Source organism: Ptychodera flava, unplaced genomic scaffold (genome assembly GCF_041260155.1).
Source record: "Ptychodera flava strain L36383 unplaced genomic scaffold, AS_Pfla_20210202 Scaffold_32__1_contigs__length_2955704_pilon, whole genome shotgun sequence".
Classification (NCBI taxonomy): domain Eukaryota; kingdom Metazoa; phylum Hemichordata; class Enteropneusta; family Ptychoderidae; genus Ptychodera; species Ptychodera flava.
This window is the reverse complement of record NW_027248354.1, coordinates 197501-204185: the sequence shown is the minus strand read 5'-3', so window position 1 is coordinate 204185 and position 6685 is coordinate 197501. Positions and strand designations below refer to the sequence as shown.

General features: G+C 37.5%; 1 long non-coding RNA gene across 1 annotated transcript; it reads right to left on the bottom strand.

Annotated features, from left to right (window-relative positions):
- Positions 1-961: 961 nt before the first annotated feature.
- Positions 962-3341, bottom strand: LOC139127517 (uncharacterized). The gene is made up of 3 exons (XR_011551040.1): positions 3215-3341; positions 1674-2841; positions 962-1299 (listed from the first exon to the last, which is right to left on the bottom strand). It is a non-coding gene; the product is annotated as an uncharacterized lncRNA (long non-coding RNA).
- Positions 3342-6685: the final 3344 nt, after the last annotated feature.

The following is a 6685-nucleotide window of genomic DNA, read 5'->3' as shown; positions in this document are numbered from 1 at the left end:
AGAAGGCCACCGTCTACACAAGCTCTTCAATAAAAACAACGTAAAAGTAAGCTACAGTTGCTCCAGAAACATGGGAAGTATAATCAAAGCCCACAACAACCAAATACTACATAAAGACAGGGAGCAAGAGAAGTGGTGCAACTGCCGCAAAAAAGACGACTGTCCACTTTCAGGAAACTGCCTCACCTCTTCAGTAATATACAAAGCCACTGTCACCACAAGCAACGATCAGAAACACTACATTTGACTCACGGACTCAACCTTCAAACACGTATCACAAGTACACTTTCAAAACTCCCAAGCAAAGAAATAGCACAGAGCTCTCAAAATTCATATGGAAGCTCAAAGGCAACAACAAAAACTACGATATCAAATGGTCAATCATCGACAGAGCTCCCCCCTATTCAAATAAAACCAAACGCTGCAACCTGTGCATAACAGAAAAAACTCCATATAATTTATTCAGATAGCAAATCAACCCTCAACAAACGTGCTGAATTCCTCTCAAAATGCAGACACCGCAGCAAATTCCTCCTCTGTAATAACTGACTTGCCATTGGCCACAACAGCTTATTTGAATATGCATGCCCACCTGCAACACAATATAAACAGTCCCATTCCCGCCAAACCCTCACTCCTGATGATTGCTTAGCGCATGAAACAGACTGTAGAGTGACAACTACAAGTTCCTAGATTCTCAGTATATATATATATATATATATATATATATATATATATATATATATATATATATATATATATATATATATATATATATATATATATATATATATATATATATATATATATATATATATATATATATATATATATATATATATATATATATATATATATATATATAACCCAGGTAGTTTAACTGTCAGTCAACTAAACCTGGACCCAAGTTCATATTATCCAATCGACAACAAGGAAAAGAATGATTATCGTACAATTTGCGTTGCAGTTTATATTGAGGTTTATTTCACTACACACTAATGATGATAAAAAGTCTACAATGATTAGCCGGCAATACTGTTTAAACATACAGAAACTCTAGACACGCCCCTATCCAAGTTCGTATCAATTACAGTGTTCACTCAATAGACACTCTCCAGAATTGTTCAGGGTTCAGAGTCCACGTCGATCCTGTTGCTACGGTTACAAATTCCGTGTCGTAACCTCTTCCAGTTCGGGTGGGAAACTGATTCACACAAAACGTCCTCCAGACAGTTCTCCTTTGGGATTAACTCATTAGCAGTCCAAACGCTTCCGTCAATGGGTTGGTATGTCGGGAAACTAGAAGTTCATAAGCCATGCAAAAAGAGAAGAGCACTTACAAGTTACATAAGCTCTTTGAGTCAGCAGATCGTGATATCAGCTGGATCTTAATCCATGGCATGGCAATGCCATTCTAGTCACTTTATGTCAAGGTGAACAAGTTCATTTTCTGTTGAACTATTGGTATTCAGGAATCAAAACAAAGAGTACAAAACTACTAAACAAATCAATCTATTACTATGGAAGCTTGAGATTCAGAATGGCTCACAGTCCAATCGGGAAAGCACATGGCCCCTCCAATTTGCCTCACAATGGGTGTGGTCTCAAACTTCAAAAAATACACCATGAAAACACGTTACAAATTCAGTATTGCAACAAATGTGAAAACCTACCTAGAAGTTCATAAGCCATGCAAAAAGACCAACCACGTCGTCTTGGTTACTGGCAAGAAGAACTAATTCCCTTAGACCGAGTCTCTGCCCGCACAAGCACCACTCCACGCAGTATCTGTCTGCTTGCAGTGCATTGTGGGAGATAACGGCAATCAAGGAATTCCATCTGATTACTTAACTGTCAGATGGGATGGAAGATCAAATCACGTGACTTACTTCGTAACCGGGTTACACATTCCCCTCAGAAGCTTACACACTCCGGGTGTAAGTGAACTCCTTTGACAGATAATCACAACTCAATAATGCAAATTCCAAAGCAGAGCCAGAAAAGAAGGTCAATTGACCTACAGAACACCAAGTGAAACAAATGAAAAGCCATACAACTTTCACAAATGGAGGTGTTGATGGTTACATGCCATAAAAACGTGCAACAAAGTTCCTATTCCCCTCAGGAATCACATGTCATGTGTAATCCTCCATTGCAGTTTTTCTCTTCATCCCAATACTCCCTCCATCTACACTACATAAAACTAACAATTAAACAAGGCATTGACACACCTGTGCCATGCGTGGTATCACCCATCTTGCTGGTGATGTGACGACTGACGACGTGGTTGGTCCTTCCCATTTTTTTTAAAACCTCTAGTTCCGAGACATTAATGCAAAAACAAACTGCAACAAACTGTACGATAATAACTCATTCTATCCACATCCCGGACGAGCCCCCATTTATGTAACCCAGGTAGCTAACTGTCAGTCAACTAAACCTGGACCCAAGTTCATATTATCCAATCAACAACGAAGGAAAGAATGATTATCGCACAATTTGCGTTGCAGTTTATATTGAGGTTTATTTCACTACACACTAATGATGATAAAAAGTCTACAATGATTAGCCGGCAATACTGTTTAAACTACAGAAACTCTAGACACGCCCCTATCCAAGTTCGTATCAATTACAGTGTTCACTCAATAGACACTCTCCAGAATTGTTCAGGGTTCAGAGTCCACGTCGATCCTGTTGCTACGGTTACAAATTCCGTGTCGTAACCTCTTCCAGTTCGGGTGGGAAACTGATTCACACAAAACGTCCTCCAGACAGTTCTCCTTTGGGATTAACTCATTAGCAGTCCAAACGCTTCCGTCAATGGGTTGGTATGTCGGGAAACTAGAAGTTCATAAGCCATGCAAAAAAGAGAAGAGCACTTACAAGTTACATAAGCTCTTTGAGTCAGCAGATCGTGATATCAGCTGGATCTTAATCCATGGCATGGCAATGCCATTCTAGTCACTATGTCAAGGTGAACAAGTTCATTTTCTGTTGAACTATTGGTATTCAGGAATCAAAACAAAGAGTACAAAACTACTAAACAAATCAATCTATTACTGTGGAAGCTTGAGATTCAGAATGGCTCACAGTCCAATCGGGAAAGCACATGGCCCCTCCAATTTGCCTCACAATGGGTGTGGTCTCAAACTTCAAAAAATACACCATGAAAACACGTTACAAATTCAGTATTGCAACAAATGTGAAAACCTACCTAGAAGTTCATAAGCCATGCAAAAAGACCAACCACGTCGTCTTGGTTACTGGCAAGAAGAACTAATTCCCTTAGACCGAGTCTCTGCCCGCACCAAGCACACCACTCCACGCAGTATCTGTCTGCTGCAGTGCATTGTGGGAGATAACGGCAATCAAGGAATTCCATCTGATTACTTAACTGTCAGATGGGATGGAAGATCAAATCACGTGGCTTACTTTGTAACCGGGGTTACATATATATATACTTAATTTATTTGTTATATATATATATATATATATATATATATATATATATATATATATATATATATATATATATATATATATATATATATATATATATATATATATATATATATATATATATATATATACAGTGTGTGCATGAGAGAGAGAGAGAGAGAGAGAGAGAGAAAGAGAAAGAGAATTATCTTACCTCCTGCCTGAACCTGTCTGTTTTCTGACTAAGTAACACACAGCCCTGCCATGCACAGCTTACATACATACATACATACATACATACATACATACATACATACATACATACATACATACATACATACATACATACATACATACATACATACATACATACATACATACATACAGGTACATACATACATACATACATACATACATACATACATACATACATACATACATACATACATACATACATACATACATACATACATACATACATACATACATACATACATACATACATACATACATACATACATACATACATACATACATACATACATACATACATACATACACATACATACATACATACATAATACATACATACATACATACATACATACATACATACATACATACATACATACATACATACATACATACATACATACATACATACTAGCTCTGCATGGCAGGGCTGTGAGTTACCGGCGTTATGTGGCCTGTCAGCCTGTTGTGGGAGGCCGTATAATGCTGGTAACACACACCCTGACAAAAGTTACTGCTTGTAACAAACTTTAGACAAGTTATGTTTCAATTTGTGACAAGTGTACAGACCATATGACTCTCCACCTTGTCACATCCGTGTTAACAGCTTGTCAACACGCTTGACATGAAACTTACACAAGCGTGGGACAAGTTTGAATCTTACAAGCTTGTAACAATTCAAAAGGTTCAGGAAAGTGGAAGGTTGAAATTACAAGCTTTTAACAAGATTGTGGAACACTATGTGTGTCTGCTGGTATATTCATCTATCAAAGGTTGTATCAAGGTTGTATATTACCCATAAGCCTTTGCTTCATTGCCAGCATTATTGCTGCCCTTTGCCATAGGCAACTATATTGAGCCAAGTTGGGGTCATCATGCCACAGGCACTCGGTGCCACATTTGCGGGATATTAACCAGATTGACTGATTTGATAACACAGTGACTTCATTATTTGTTAAAAGAACCAATATTGTATGTGTTACGAGTGTAGGTTTGGCAATCAAGAATGAGACAACAACATGCTAGAGAGTATGTGTACACAAAGTATGTCCTCAATTATGGCTGGAATATGGCTCTCATCACCAAACCTCTATTTGAACTACCCTACCCAAAATCCAAAGTACATCGTTGGACTTAAAACAGTAACTTACCATTACATCAACAGATCTCAATTTCAATTACCTTACCAAAATTTTAGGCCTCTCGCAAACTATTACTGCAAATTTGCCGCAAGCTTTGCAGTAAATTTGCTGCAAACTTTTTCTGCAAATAAGCCAGCGATTCATTTTTCAGATGCAAATTGGGTTTCTTGTGAACTTGCTGCAAATATGCAGCAAACTCCCTGCTGCAATGTTGCTGCAAACTCTTTGCAGCAAATTTCGGCACAATGCTTGCAGCAACTTCCGCCAAATTAATTTTAATGTTACTGAAAATTTCCCGGAAACTCCATACAGCACATTATTTTCCATCTTACTGCAAATTTGCTGCAAATTACACATGTAAAATTGCTTCAAAAGTTGGCATAATTCCACAACAGTCAGCTCTGGATCAGTAATAGTAAGAAAACTGAATACATATTGAAAACCAAAGAAGCGACACAATTAAGAGGCAGCAAAATTTCTGGTATTGTACCACAAGTTTCACAATTTTTATCTTCTCAAAAAATATAATAAATTCAGCTCAGATGTGTACACACAGTTGTAAAATCACTTGTAGACATGGCCAATGAAAACCTGACAAATCTTAAGACAGACTGTGGACAGCACAAGATGTGTTTTATCCAACTAAGCTCTGAAATACCAGTTTCACGAGAAACAATGGTCAGCGCAAATAGTTATTATTTAATAAAAAGACAACAGAGAAATAAAAGGTTAATTCAAATTGTGGTACAATTTATTTTATATGCCATGTTCATTTTAATGCCACATAAGTGTCTTCAAGATATTTTCTTTTTGCTTGAGAAGTTTCATTATATTTACATTACTGTCAAAGGCTGCGATTTGGCTTTCTGTTCTCTGAATTTCTTGTCCCTTTTAGGCTTTAATTAGAGAACCAGCAATGCATTCTGAAAAATACAAATCGTTCAGGGAAGAGTGTAAGTCTTTTACCGTTTGACCAAACATTGTAAATTTCATGAAAGAAATCAATAATTATTTGAAAATGAGACAGAGTCAAGTTGAAAATCGATGCAGAAAAATGCCTAAATATTCACGATCGTTTAATGATTTAATGTCCGACAACGGACTACTCGCCGTATGTTGCTTACATACACGACGGCGACAATCTGCAAAAATCTCAGCACTTAGTTACTGCATGGAGGTAGTACCACCTCCATGGTTACTGTAATGTTGGGAAACGAAAGTGAATTCAGTATGAATCAGTTCTCAACGAAAATTTATCTGTAGGTAAACATAGGAATACAAGGATTACAGAACATAATAGCGATGTACAGACGGACGGTACATTGACTTACATTTGTGAACGGCTCGCAGACGCTGGAAGATTTTCGGTTGCAGGTCTCCCGTCTCCGTGCTGTACCACGGTCCCTCCACGACGACCGTGGCTGTACATACAAATATAGTCAGCATCTTTACTGCTTTTCGCGTTCACAAAATTAGAACTCCGTCTGTCCCTGGTACTGTATACACGTTTTTCCAACACTGTGATATCATTTGGCTGGCGATTCCATAGAAAGATCACGAAATTGTCCACTAGATAACTCCCTGATCACAAGTACACAGCCGATGGTACCAAAATCTAACTTCGCGCCGATCAAGCCTGATGACGTTAACGGAAGTGATATCTATATATCATTACGCGATTGATAATGTAGTTTCGATTTTAAACGCTGGAATTGACTCTACATCTGCACCAACCGTTCTATATCATACTTAATATAGCATTTAATTTATTAGTTTAATGAAAATGGTTATTTTTACCACAGAAAGACTAAAAAGAGAGTACAAATTCTTTCAGCACGAAGAATCAATATCAA